Here is a 14,105-nt window from a genome sequence, read left to right on the forward strand (position 1 = left end):
CTTGCTGATACTGTGAGTGAATGACAGAGCCTCTTGCTGATAATGTGAGTGAATGACAGAGCCTCTTGCTGATACTGTGAGTGAATGACTGAGCCTCTTGCTGATACTGTGAGTGAATGACAGATCCTCTTGCTGATACTGTGAGTGAATGTCAGAGCCTCTTGCTGATATTGTGAGTGAATGATAGAGCCTCTTGCTGATACTGTGAGTGAATGACTGAGCCCCTTGCTGATACTGTGAGGGAATGACAGAGCCTCTTGCTGATACTGTGAGTGAATGACAGAGCCCCTTGCTGATACTGTGAGGGAATGACAGAGCCTCTTGCTGATACTGTGAGTGAATGACAGAGCCTCTTGCTGATACTGTGAGTAAATGACAGAGCCTCTTGCTGATACTGTGAGTGAATGACAGAGCCTCTTGCTGATACTGTGAGGGAATGACAGAGCCTCTTGCTGATACTGTGAGGGAATGACAGAGCCTCTTGCTGATACTGTGAGGGAATGACAGAGCCTCTTGCTGATACTGTGAGGGAATGACAGAGCCTCTTGCTGATACTGTGAGTGAATGACAGAGCCTCTTGCTGATACTGTGAGTGAATGACAGAGCCTCTTGCTGATACTGTGAGTGAATGACAGAGCCTCTTGCTGATACTGTGAGGGAATGACAGAGCCTCTTGCTGATACTGTGAGGGAATGACAGAGCCTCTTGCTGATACTGTGAGGGAATGACAGAGACTCTTGCTGATACTGTGAGTGAATGACAGAGCCTCTTGCTGATACTGTGAGGGAATGAGAGAGCCTCTTGCTGATACTGTGAGTGAATGACATGGCCTCTTGCTGATACTGTGAGGGAATGAGAGAGCCTCTTGCTGATACTGTGAGTGAATGACAGAGCCTCTTGCTGATACTCTGAGTGAATGACAGAGCCTCTTTCTGATACTGTGAGTGAATGACAGAGCCTCTTGCTGATACTGTGAGTGAATTACAGATCCTCTTGCTGATACTGTGAGGGAATGACAGAGCCTCTTGCTGATACTGTGAGGGAATGACAGAGCCTCTTGCTGATACTGTGAGTGAATGACAGAGCCTCTTGCTGATACTGTGAGGGAATGAGAGAGCCTCTTGCTGATACTGTGAGTGAATGACAGAGCCTCTTGCTGATACTGTGAGTGAATGACAGAGCCTCTTTCTGATACTGTGAGTGAATGACAGAGCCTCTTGCTGATACTGTGAGTGAATGACAGATCCTCTTGCTGATACTGTGAGTGAATGATAGAGCCTCTTGCTGATACTGTGAGTACATGACTGAGCCTCTTGCTGATACTGTGAGTGAATGTCAGATCCTCTTGCTGATACTGTGAGTGAATGATAGAGCCTCTTGCTGATACTGTGAGTGAATGACAGAGCCTCTTGCTGATACTGTGAGTGAATGTCAGAGCCTCTTGCTGATACTGTGAGTGAATGTCAGAGCCTCTTGCTGATACTGTGAGTGAATGACAGAGCCTCTTGCTGATACTGTGAGGGAATGACAGAGCCTCTTGCTGATACTGTGAGTGAATGATAGAGCCTCTTGCTGATACAGTGAGTGAATGACAGAGCCTCTTGCTGATACTGTGTGTGAATGACAGAGCCTCTTGCTGATACTGTGAGTGAATGATAGAGCCTCTTACTGATACTGTGAGTGAATGACATAGCCTCTTGCTGATACTGTGAGTGAATGATAGAGCCTCTTGCTGATACTGTGTGTGAATGACAGAGCCTCTTACTGATACTGTGAGTGAATGACAGAGCCTCTTGCTGATACTGTGAGTGAATGACAGTGCCTCTTGTTTATCCTGTGAGTGAATGACAGAGCCTCTTGCTGATACTGTGAGTGAATGACAGAGCCTCTTGCTGATATTGTGAGTGAATGATAGAGCCTCTTGCTGATACTGTGAGTGAATGATAGAGCCTCTTGCTGATACAGTGAGTGAATAACAGAGCCTCTTGCTGATACTGTGAGTGAATAACAGAGCCTCTTGCTGATACTGTGAGTGAATGACAGATCCTCTTGCTGATACTGTGAGTGAATTACAGAGCCTCTTGCTGATACTGTGATTGAATGACAGAGCCTCGTGCTGATACTGTGAGTGAATGACAGAGCCTCTTGCTGATACTGTGAGTGAATGATAGAGCCTCTTGCTGATACAGTGAGTGAATGACAGAGCCTCTTGCTGATACTGTGAGTGAATGATAGAGCCTCTTGCTGATACTGTGAGTGAATGATAGAGCCTCTTGCTGATACAGTGAGTGAATAACAGAGCCTCTTGCTGATACTGTGAGTGAATGACAGATCCTCTTGCTGATACTGTGAGTGAATTACAGAGCCTCTTGCTGATACTGTGATTGAATGACAGAGCCTCGTGCTGATACTGTGAGTGAATGACAGAGCCTCTTGCTGATACTGTGAGTGAATGATAGAGCCTCTTGCTGATACAGTGAGTGAATGACAGAGCCTCTTGCTGATACTGTGAGTGAATGACAGAGCCTCTTGCTGATACTGTGAGTGAATGATAGAGCCTCTTGCTGATACAGTGAGTGAATGACAGAGCCTCTTGCTGATACTGTGAGTGAATGACAGAGCCTCTTGCTGATACAGTGAGTGAATGACAGAGCCTCTTGCTGATACTGTGAGTGAATGACAGAGCCTCTTGCTGATACTGTGAGTGAATGATAGAGCCTCTTGCTGATACAGTGAGTGAATGACAGAGCCTCTTGCTGATACTGTGAGTGAATGACAGAGCCTCTTGCTGATACTGTGAGTGAATGATAGAGCCTCTTGCTGATACAGTGAGTGAATGATAGAGCCTCTTGCTGATACTGTGAGTGAATGTCAGAGCCTCTTGCTGATAATGTGAGTGAATGACAGAGCCTCTTGCTGATACTGTGAGTGAATGACAGAGCCTCTTGCTGATACTGTGAGTGAATGACTGAGCCTCTTGCTGATACTGTGAGTGAATGACTGAGCCTCTTGCTGATACTGTGAGTGAATGACAGAGCCTCTTGCTGATACTGTGAGGGAAGGACAGAGCCTCTTGCTGATACTGTGGGGGAATGATAGAGCCTCTTGCTGATACTGTGAGTGAATGTCAGAGCCTCTTGCTGATAATGTGAGTGAATGACAGAGCCTCTTGCTGATACTGTGAGTGAATGACAGAGCCTCTTGCTGATAATGTGAGTGAATGACTGAGCCTCTTGCTGATACTGTGAGTGAATGACTGAGCCTCTTGCTGATACTGTGAGTGAATGACTGAGCCTCTTGCTGATACTGTGAGTGAATGACAGAGCCTCTTGCTGATACTGTGAGTGAATGACAGAGCCTCTTGCTGATACTGTGAGTGAATGACAGAGCCTCTTGCTGATACTGTGAGTGAATGACAGAGCCTCCTGCTGATAATGTGAGTGAATGACAGAGCCTCTTGCTGATAATGTGAGTGAATGACAGAGCCTCTTGCTGATACTGTGAGTGAATGACAGAGCCTCTTGCTGATAATGTGAGTGAATGACAGAGCCTCTTGCTGATACTGTGAGTGAATGACTGAGCCTCTTGCTGATACTGTGAGTGAATGACTGAGCCTCTTGCTGATACTGTGAGTGAATGACTGAGCCTCTTGCTGATACTGTGAGTGAATGACAGAGCCTCTTGCTGATACTGTGAGGGAAGGACAGAGCCTCTTGCTGATACTGTGGGGGAATGACAGAGCCTCTTGCTGATACTGTGAGTGAATGTCAGAGCCTCTTGCTGATAATGTGAGTGAATGACAGAGCCTCTTGCTGATACTGTGAGTGAATGACTGAGCCTCTTGCTGATACTGTGAGTGAATGACAGAGCCTCTTGCTGATACTGTGAGGGAAGGACAGAGCCTCTTGCTGATACTGTGAGTGAATGTCAGAGCCTCTTGCTGATACTGTGAGTGAATGACAGAGCCTCTTGCTGATACTGTGAGTGAATGACTGAGCCTCTTGCTGATACTGTGAGTGAATGACAGAGCCTCTTGCTGATACTGTGAGGGAAGGACAGAGCCTCTTGCTGATACTGTGAGTGAATGTCAGAGCCTCTTGCTGATACTGTGAGTGAATGACAGAGCCTCTTGCTGATACTGTGAGGGAATGACAGAGCCTCTTGCTGATACTGTGAGTGAATGACAGAGCCTCTTGCTGATACTGTGAATGAATGATAGAGCCTCTTGCTGATACTGTGAGTGAATGATAGAGCCTCTTGCTGATACTGTGAGTGAATGACAGAGCCTCTTGCTGATACTGTGAGTGAAAGACAGAGCCTCTTGCTGATACTGTGAGTGAATGACAGAGCCTCTTGCTGATACTGTGAGTGAATGACTGAGCCCCTTGCTGATACTGTGAGTGAATGACAGAGCCTCTTGCTGATACTGTGAGGGAATGACTGAGCCTCTTGCTGATACTGTGGGGGAATGACAGAGCCTCTTGCTGATACTGTGGAGTGGAGATAGGTCATCAAATCTATTGTCAGAGAACAAGCGTGACATCACTTCTAACCCTGAGATTATTTTTCTTTTTTTAATTTTTTTTTTATTTTTCACACTATAAACCATATTGATCAAGTTACATACATTTTCCTTCTTAAATATATAGTGTTGTTTTCTCTCCCCCTTTCCTCCTCCCCTCCCTCCCTCCCTCCCTCCTCTCCCATTTATTTAAATTTCAGAATATAAGATACATTAAACCCGTCAAACAATGTTGTCACTCAATAAAAGTAAACAAGAAATTCCACTGAGTCAGTTATTTTCATTCTCTTCTCCTTCTGTCATTTTAGGTGGTAGATGTCCACTGTAGGTTTTCTCTATTATGTTTCATGTATGGCTCCCATATTTCTTCAAATATTGTCATGTTATTTCTTTAATTATTAGTTATTTTTTCTAATGGAGTACATTTATTCATTTTTATATACCATTGTTGTATTCTCAAGTTATCTTCTAATTTCCAGGGTGACATAATACATTTTTTTGCTACAGTTAGGGCTATCATAACAAATCTTTTTCGTGCACCATCCAAATCGAGTCGAAATTCTTTGTTTTTTATGTTACTTAGGACGAAGTTCTCTAGGTTTTTTGGTATATTGCTTTTTGTGGTTTTATTTAATGTCTGGTTTAGATCTTCCCAAAATTTTTTTCACTTTCTCACATGTCCAAATTGCATGAATTGTTGTTCCCATTTCCTTTTTACAGCGAAAACATCTGTCAGATACTGTTGGGTCCCATTTATTTAACTTTTGAGGTGTAATGTATAGCCTGTGTATCCAGTTATATTGTATCATACATAACCTCGTGTTTATTGTATTTCTCATAGTTCCTGAGCATAACTTCTCCCATGTTTCATTCTTTATCTTTATGTTTAGATCTTGTTCCCATTTTTGTTTAGTTCTACCATTTGTTTCCTCATTCTCCTTTTCTTGTAGTTTAATATACATGTTTGTTACAAATTTTTTGATTATCATTGTGTCTGTAATCACATATTCAAAATTACTTCCCTCTGGTGACCTCAGACTGCTTCCCAATTTGTCCTTCAAGTAGGATTTCAGTTGGTAATATGGCAACACTGTATCATGAGTTATATTATATTTTTCCTTCATTTGTTCAAAGGATAATAATTTATTTCCCGAAAAACAATTTTCTATTCTTTTGATCCCTTTTTTCTCCCCTTCTCTAAAGGAAAGGTTATCTATTGTAAAAGGGATTAGCTGATTTTGCATCAGTATTAGTTTTGGTAGTTGGTAATTTGTTTTATTCCTTTCTACATGAATCTTCTTCCAAATGTTGAGCAGATGATGTAATACTGGAGAATTTCTACATTGCACCAATTTTTCATCCCATTTATATAATATATGTTCAGGTATCTTCTCCCCTATTTTATCTAGTTCTAATCTAGTCCAATCTGGCTTTTCCCTTGTTTGATAAAAATCTGATAGGTATCTTAGTTGTGCGGATCTATAATAATTTTTAAAGTTTGGCAGTTGTAAGCCTCCTTGTTTATACCATTCTGTTAATTTATCTAGTGCTATCCTCGGTTTCCCCCCTTTCCATAAAAATTTCCTTATTATTTTCTTTAACTCCTTGAAGAATTTCTCTGTTAAGTGTATTGGTAATGCCTTAAATAGGTATTGTATCATTGGGAAAATGTTCATTTTAATACAGTTTATCGTTCCTATCACTGTTAGTGGTAAGTCTTTCCAAAGCTCTAAGTCGTCTTGAAATTTTTTCATTAGTAGATAATAATTGAGTTTATATAGATGGCCGAGGTTTTTATTTATTTGTATACTTAGGTATCACATTGCTTGCGTTTGCCATCTGAATGGTGATTCTTTCTTAAATTTTGAAAAATCCGCATTATTCATTGGAATTTCTTTACTTTTATTTGTGTTAATCTTGTACCCCGACACTTCTCCATATTCCTTCAATCTCCTATGAAATTCTTTTATTCATATTTCTGGTTCTGCTAAGTATACTATAACGTCATCTGCAAATAAACTGATTTTATATTCCTTGTCTTTTATTTTTATCCCTTTTATTTTATTTTCTGTTCTTATCAGTTCTGCTAGTGGTTCTATGGCTAACGCGAACAATAAGGGAGATAGTGGGCATCCCTGCCTTGTTGATCTGCTTAAGTTAAATTGTTTTGATATATATCCATTTACTGTCACTTTCGCCAATGGCCCCTTGTATAATGCTTTAATCCAATTAATATATTTCTCGGGTAAGCTGAATTTTTGTAATACTTTGAATAAATAATTCCATTCTACTCTATCAAATGCCTTCTCTGCGTCTAAAGCAACTGCTACTGTTGGAGCTTTATTTCCTTCTACTGCATTAATTAAGTTAATAAATTTACAGATATTGTCTGTTGTTCGTCTTTTTTTAATAAATCCAGTTTGGTCTAGATTTACTATTTTTGGTACATAGTCGGCTAATCTGTTTGCTAATAGTTTAGCTATTATCTTATAATCTGTGTTAAGTAAAGATATTGGTCTATATGACGCTGGTGCGAGTGGATCTTTCCCTGTCTTTGGTATTACTGTAATTATTGCTGTTTTGCATGAATCTGGTAAGCTTTGTATTTTATCAATCTGGTTGATTACTTCCAGAAGGGGAGGAATTAATCAATCTTTAAATGTTTAATAGAATTCTATTGGGAATCCATCCTCTCCTGGTGTTTTACTATTCGGTAGTTTTTTTTTATTATCTCTTGTATTTCTTCTATTTCAAATGGTTCTGTTAATTTATTTTGTTCCTCTGTTTGAAATTTCGGTAGTTCAATTTTAGTTAAAAATTCATCTATTTTGTCTTCTTTCCCTTTGTTTTCAAGAGGTTAGGAGGATATTACTAGGGACTTAGCAGAGACATTTGTATCATTGTTAATGCAGGCGGGGCATTGGTTGATTCATATGTATTTATATTAGAAAGGCTGCAAAGGCAAGCCAGGGAACTATGGGCAGGTAAACCAAAAAGTGGGAAAGTTATTGAATGGGATTCCAAGAAGCGGAATCTACCTGTATTTGGAAAGGCAAGGACTGATTTCACAGTATGGGAAATCAAGTCTCACAAATTTAACTGAGTATTTGAAGAGTTGATAAAGGGAATTGACCAGGGCAGGGTGATTGATGCCAGCGTGGTCGTTAGCAAGGATTTTGACAAGATCCCACAGAGTATTTTGATGCGGAGAGTTGGATCACGGGATTCCGGGAGAGCTTGTCAATTGGATATAAAATTAGTTTGGTGGTAGAGGGTAATAGTACAGGATTGGTTTTCAGGTTCCAGTAGTTCTCAACCTTTTTCCTTCCATTCACTTACCACTTTAAGTATTCCCAATGCCATCAGCGCTTTGTGATTAGTAAGAGTTGGCTTAAGGTGGGATGTGCGTGGGAAGAAAAAGTTAGGAAACCACTGTTTTAATTGTGCTTAATTGACTTGTTATGCACATGGTTTCAGAACTCCAAAGCAAATGAACAAATGACAATTTTTCTCAAGCAAAATATTTCAGTAACAATTGGGTCTAGAGCAGCGATTCTCAACCTTCCCTTCCCACCCACATCCCACCTTAAACAACCCCTTATTAATCACAGAGCACTGATGGCAGAGGTTGAGAACCACTGCACTAGGCTGAAGTGTCTGTCGTTGTGCTATGTACATCTATGACTTGATGTCAGGCATATAGAGTGGCACAGTTAGCTTCGCGGTTAGCACAACACTGCTACAGCACCAGTGATTGGGACCAGGGTTCGAATCCCTTGCTGTCTGTAAGGAGTTTGTACGTTCTCCCCATGACTGCATGAGTTTTTCCCGGGGGCTCCGGTTTCCTCCCACCGTTGAAAAATGTACCGGGGTTGTAGGTCATTTGGGTGTAATTGGGCGACATTGGCTCGTGGGCTGAAAGGGCCTGTTAGAATTGGAGGATTATTTTTGTTTTACCAAAAATAGACTTTATTCACAAAAAGTTGTTTATTAAAAAAACATTCAAAGTCACCTCGCTCCCTTAATATCATGTCCATACATTCCCATCAGTGTATATTGTTACATATGTTCTCCATTTACATTACCGCCACTGTGGTACCTTGTCATTACTCGCCCTTCCCCCCCCCCCATAGTTTGAGGGATTTCTCTCAGTGCCCGGTAATGGGAGGACTCTTCACTGTGGTCCTTCCCCACAGCACCCTCACATTGGATGCACCAAGCCTCAGCGAGTCCCTCAGCACCTACTCATGTAGCCTGGAATGTGCCAGTTGGCAGCATTTCTGGATCAACATCTCTGTGTTCTGAAAGACCAACTAGTTTTGGGCCAACCAAAGAGTGTCTTTCATCGAGCTGATGGTCTCCCAGTGGTTCTGGTTGTCTCTCTCTGCATGTACCCACGGGAACAACCCATAAATCAGAATCCTTTGCTAATCTGCTTCTGGGGACCCTTGCATCATTTGCCACACTCTTAGCAAATCTGCATTCTGCAAAGAGGTGGGTAATTGGCTCCACTTCCCTGCCATCACAACCTGTGTTATGGGTGATGTTACTATTTATACAGGAAGGATCTGATGAGGAGTATTCCTTTTATTGTCAGCCAGGTCAAGGTTTCATTCTTGTTCGTGAGTACTGGTAATGAGCTTTCTGGTCTGCTCAGGCAACCACCCGACCATGTAATCGAGTCCTCGTCTCTAAGTAACAACGTGCCACAGTGGCGGCAATGACATAAACATCTGCAGGGTGTTCTGTGCTGACCACCGTCTGATGGACCTGTCTGGAAAGACTTTTCCAAGGAGGAGAGGCGATGTTGCAAATTGAGACTTGCACAGCAATGGGGCCAGGCCTATGCTTTGCCTTACCTTGGTCAGGTAGAACCTCAGCACATAGCAGCCTTTGGTGCTCTCATTCTTTGGTTCCATGCACAGAACACAGAATTGGGCCCGTTGGCACAGCAAGTAAATGCTAGCAATATTTTGTCTTTGAACATTACTCCCCTGCTTCACACCACTTTCACCCTGCAAGTATTGGCCATAAACCCCAAGCCATCACCACTGGGCAAAATACTCCCTTCAACCTTCACCCCTAATCACCCACACCTCAGAGACCCAGGAAGAGATCTTGTCTTCCCCTTTGCAAGGACAGAGAGGAACAATGTTAATAAAGCCAAGACTGGATCAGTCGTGTTATTATTGAATGGTGGAGCAGGCTTGGTGGGGGTGGGGGGGTGCAAATGGCCAACTCCTGCTCCTCCTTTTTATGTCCTCACTGCCTACATCTCCATCTTCCAGGTCTATTGCCCCTCAGGTTCAGGTCACCATGAGATGTTTCATTTTCTTTTCACACTGGATTGCTTTTTCACATTCAGAGCACTTCCTCCTCTTTAATCTTTACTTTTAACCTTCATCATGGAGTCATAGGGACCCGCCAACCATCCTGCACCTATTTACTCTACATCAACACTCGTCCCACTTTATTTTTCCAGCATTCCCATCAATTTCCCATTGATTCTATTGCTCACTTTCATACTGAAAGGAATTGACAGTAGACAATTGACTGCAACCCCGTTATCTTTGGGCTGCAGAAAGGAACTGGACAACCCAGAGGAAACTCACACAGTCATAGAGAGAACATGTAAACGCCAGAAAGACAGCAGTGGAGGACAGGATTGAACCCAGGCCACAGAGTCACAGAGAGGTGCCCGGCCTAACTCATCGATGCTGCCCAAGTTGACATTCTGGGTTGGCCCTAATCACCTGCATTTGGTCCATTTCTATCCATACCTATCTAAATTCCTTTTGAATGCTGTAATTGGTGTATAGATACCTCTGGCACTCCATCCAGGTGAAGATTGCTCTATGAGTGGAAAAAGGTCCCTCTTAAATGTCTCCATTATTGCTTTGAGAGTGGAGATATTGAAGAGGGAGCACGGGAACATCTTTTTTCCCCCTCAGTTAGCAATGTGCTCTCTGGTTTCAGGTCATCTACTCTTGGAAAAAATATCTGTGACCATTGACTTTCTTCATGATTGTATATACCTCTATAAGGTCAACCCTCTGCTGCCTATACTCCAACCTATCCCTCCTCTCCCCATAACTTGCATTCTTCAGTCCCAGCAACATCCGGGTGACTTTCGTCTGCTCACTTTCCAACTTAATGGTATCCTTGCTGCAGCACGGAGACCAGAACTGCGCACAGTTCGACTCACCGATGCCTTGTGCATGAAGTCCCAATCTTTGTATTCAATATCTATAAAGCTATAAGATGAGGGAGCAGAATCAGACCATTTGGCCTATTGAGTTTGTTTTGCCATTTGGCTGATGTATTTTCCTCTCAATCCATACACCCAATAACCTTTAAGGCCTTAGTAATCAAGAATTAATTAACCACTGCTTTAAATTCTGCATACCCAATGACTTGGCCTCCCACAGCCATCTGTGAAATGAATTCCATGGATTCTCCACCCTCTGGCTGAAGACGTTTCTCCTCATCTCCATTCTAAAGGTGCATCCTTTAATTTTGAGACTATGCTCACTGGCCGAGACTCTCCAAGTGTTGGAAGCATCTTTTCCACATTCACTCTATCCAGGCATTTCACTACTCGTTAGGTTACGATAAGAGCTCCACTCATCCTTCTAAACTTCGGTGAGTACAAGCCCAGAGCCATCAAATACTCCTCATACACATAGATGGAAAGAATTACTTGCTGGTTATTTGCCATCTATCGAACTATCCAGAGATTGTGTTGCTTCCTAACATGTCTGCTGCTTGTATGATCAAATATATCAAATTGATCTTTGCAAGACATGGAATTCCTCATATTGTCTATATTGACAATGGACCATGCTACAGCTGTAGAAAATTCCAGAATTTTACTTCCACAGACAAATGGTAAAGCAGAGAAAGGAGTTCACATGGTTAAACAGTTGCTCATGGAAGCACTAGACAGTGGCTCAGATCCATATCTAGCTCTATTCAATTACAGCGCTTTGCCGTAGTCTACGCACCACACTTCACTACTCTGCAGACCAAACAAGAACAGAGATACCAAAAATGTTGAATGGAAACGAAAGTGTCTGCAATGGAGACAAAAAAGCAAACTATGACATATCAGGAAGAAGCTTAGGGCCACTGGCACAACATGACACGGTGAGACTCAGAGATTCCAACACTTGGGACAAAAAAGGCCACTGTTCTGGAGGAAGTAAATCCCAGATCCTACATGGTCAGAACAGAGGACGGTCAAATACTGAGAAGGAATCAAAAGAGCCTGCTGAAAACGCAAGAGATGCTGCAGAAACCGACAAATGCAGAAGAACCAGCCTGCACAGCAACAAAGGAAACACCGCCAGTGCCAGACAGTCATGGACCAGTGGAACTGACACAAGCACCACAAACACCTACCTGTGTTAATAAAATCCACACATGTTGTCAAAGCACCCGACAGACTGAATCTCTAAAAGAAGCAGAACTGCACATTTAAAAGTTTGTGCTGCTGATGTTGGTGTTGAATTTTAAATTGCAATGAATACTGTATTAGTGTGTCATGTTGTTAGATTAAACATCTCAAAGAAAGAGGATATAATGATAGAGTGCTAGTGACACTCCTCACCACTGGAGGGAGTCAAAGACTAATTTGTTGCAGCTTGGGCAGATTCAAAATGGATGCCCCCATGAGGTCTTGTTTGTGTTTGTTCTAGCTAATAAGTATAGTTGTTTTTTTTTACAAAAACACGTTTCTTTATTATAATAAAAGAAACATCACAGTTATGTGCGTGGTTTCAGAACTCCAAAGGAAATGGGCCAACGATACTTTTCTCAGGCAAAATATTTCAGTTACAATTGGTAGTGGTTTTCAACCTTTTTTTTCCCCACTCACATACCACCTGAAGTTATCCCTTAATCATCACAGAGCACCCATGGCATAGGGATTACTTCAAGTGGTAAGTAAGTGGAAAGAAAATGTTTGAAAACCATTGCTTTGTCATCAGAACATAACTGAAATGCTAATAATCATTGAAAGTGATTTACTTTATGACCAAGCATAGAGGTAAACAAGTCTGCATGTAAGGATTAAAATGTATTTAATCGAAGCAAATTCTATTATTGTGGCATTCAAATGATTGATTCCAAGGTTTTACAGCTTGTTAGAGATTACACATGTTCATTTTGTTTTCTTTGTTCTATGAAATGGTAATGATGTCCGACAATTTTTATTGACCATCTAACAAAGTTTTAGCACCATCTAACAATATTCAATGGCTTGTAACAATGTATAGCAACTGATAATAATATTAACAATGTTTAAGAAATTCTGGAAAACTCAACTCAACTTTAGAATGGATTTGTTTGAATGAGTGATAGACAACAACAACTTTCTGATATCCTTCAAGCAATAATAAAGGAAAATATTTGCTACAATATTTAGTGAATAAAGAAACAGAATTTATGACAATGGAAAGTTGAAAATTGAATTTGGAATTTGGACTGGATCGAATGGGGTCTCTTTGGAGTATTTCAAACTCAAGGAGGCATGATCAACAACAGGATCACCAAGGCCAATGAAGAAGCTGAAGGCCTTACTAAAGAATTCCTGTGTGTTTATTGCAAGTTAGAACACAGTTTGGAGAAGCTGCCGCTTGCCCATTGAGGACTGTTTTGGTTTTGGTGTTATTGTTGTGCATGTTTGATGTCTGTGTGTGATGGTTGGCTGAATGGAAATATGGCTGTCACCACTGAAGCTGCTGTCCCTGAGGAGCAACGTGTTGACAAGACGAAGGTCACGGAACTTAAAGAAGAATTGCAACTGCGGCACTGAGAGCCAGGTGGAAACTAAGCTGCTCTCTTTGTGAGACTGAATGAGGCAATAGAAAAGCAGAAGGTTATGGCTGCTGGGAACACAAATCCCACAGAATTACTGCAAAAAAAAACATTGATAGAGACAAAGATCAGCCACATGGAAATGGTCGAAGATGGTGGTGAGGACGATGGGGACTTTAGAGACAAAGTCAGATATTAAGGCAACCTCGGACATACAGGATGATATGTGATCAGAAGATAATGTGTCAAATGCTGGAAGCAGGAGAAGCAAGAAGAGTTTAAAGGTTCAGGCTGCAGCAGCAGCTTGAAGTGGAAAAAGAAATGCTTCAAAATAAACTGGCCTTCGAAGAGTGGGAAGAGCAGATAAGATTAAGATGGAATCAGCCACGGATGGATAAGGAGCTGTGGGAGGCACAGTTAAGGCGGGAGAAGGAGTGACAAAGGAGGCCGGAAGTGCAGCTAAAAAGGCAAAAGGAGCAACTGGAACTGGACAAAAAAAAATCGCTGTTAATCAGGCCAGGGTGAGGGCACTAGAAGACTCCAGAGTATCTGGTGCTCCAAGTAAATTATCAGAAGCACCTAGCATTTTGCAGTATGTTTTGATGAAGGACAAGAGAAAAAAGGAAATATTTAATACCAAAGAAGGCCAGAGTTGCGGTTATGAGGCTTACATGGTCTCCAACTGGCCAGGTTAAGGTACGGTGGTGCCAAATCTCAAACCCCACTAATGACCCCATTGGACAGAGATGTGAGTCAAATGCCATCT

The sequence above is a fragment of the Narcine bancroftii genome, chromosome 7, assembly GCF_036971445.1.
Source record: "Narcine bancroftii isolate sNarBan1 chromosome 7, sNarBan1.hap1, whole genome shotgun sequence".
In the NCBI taxonomy this organism is placed as follows: domain Eukaryota; kingdom Metazoa; phylum Chordata; class Chondrichthyes; order Torpediniformes; family Narcinidae; genus Narcine; species Narcine bancroftii.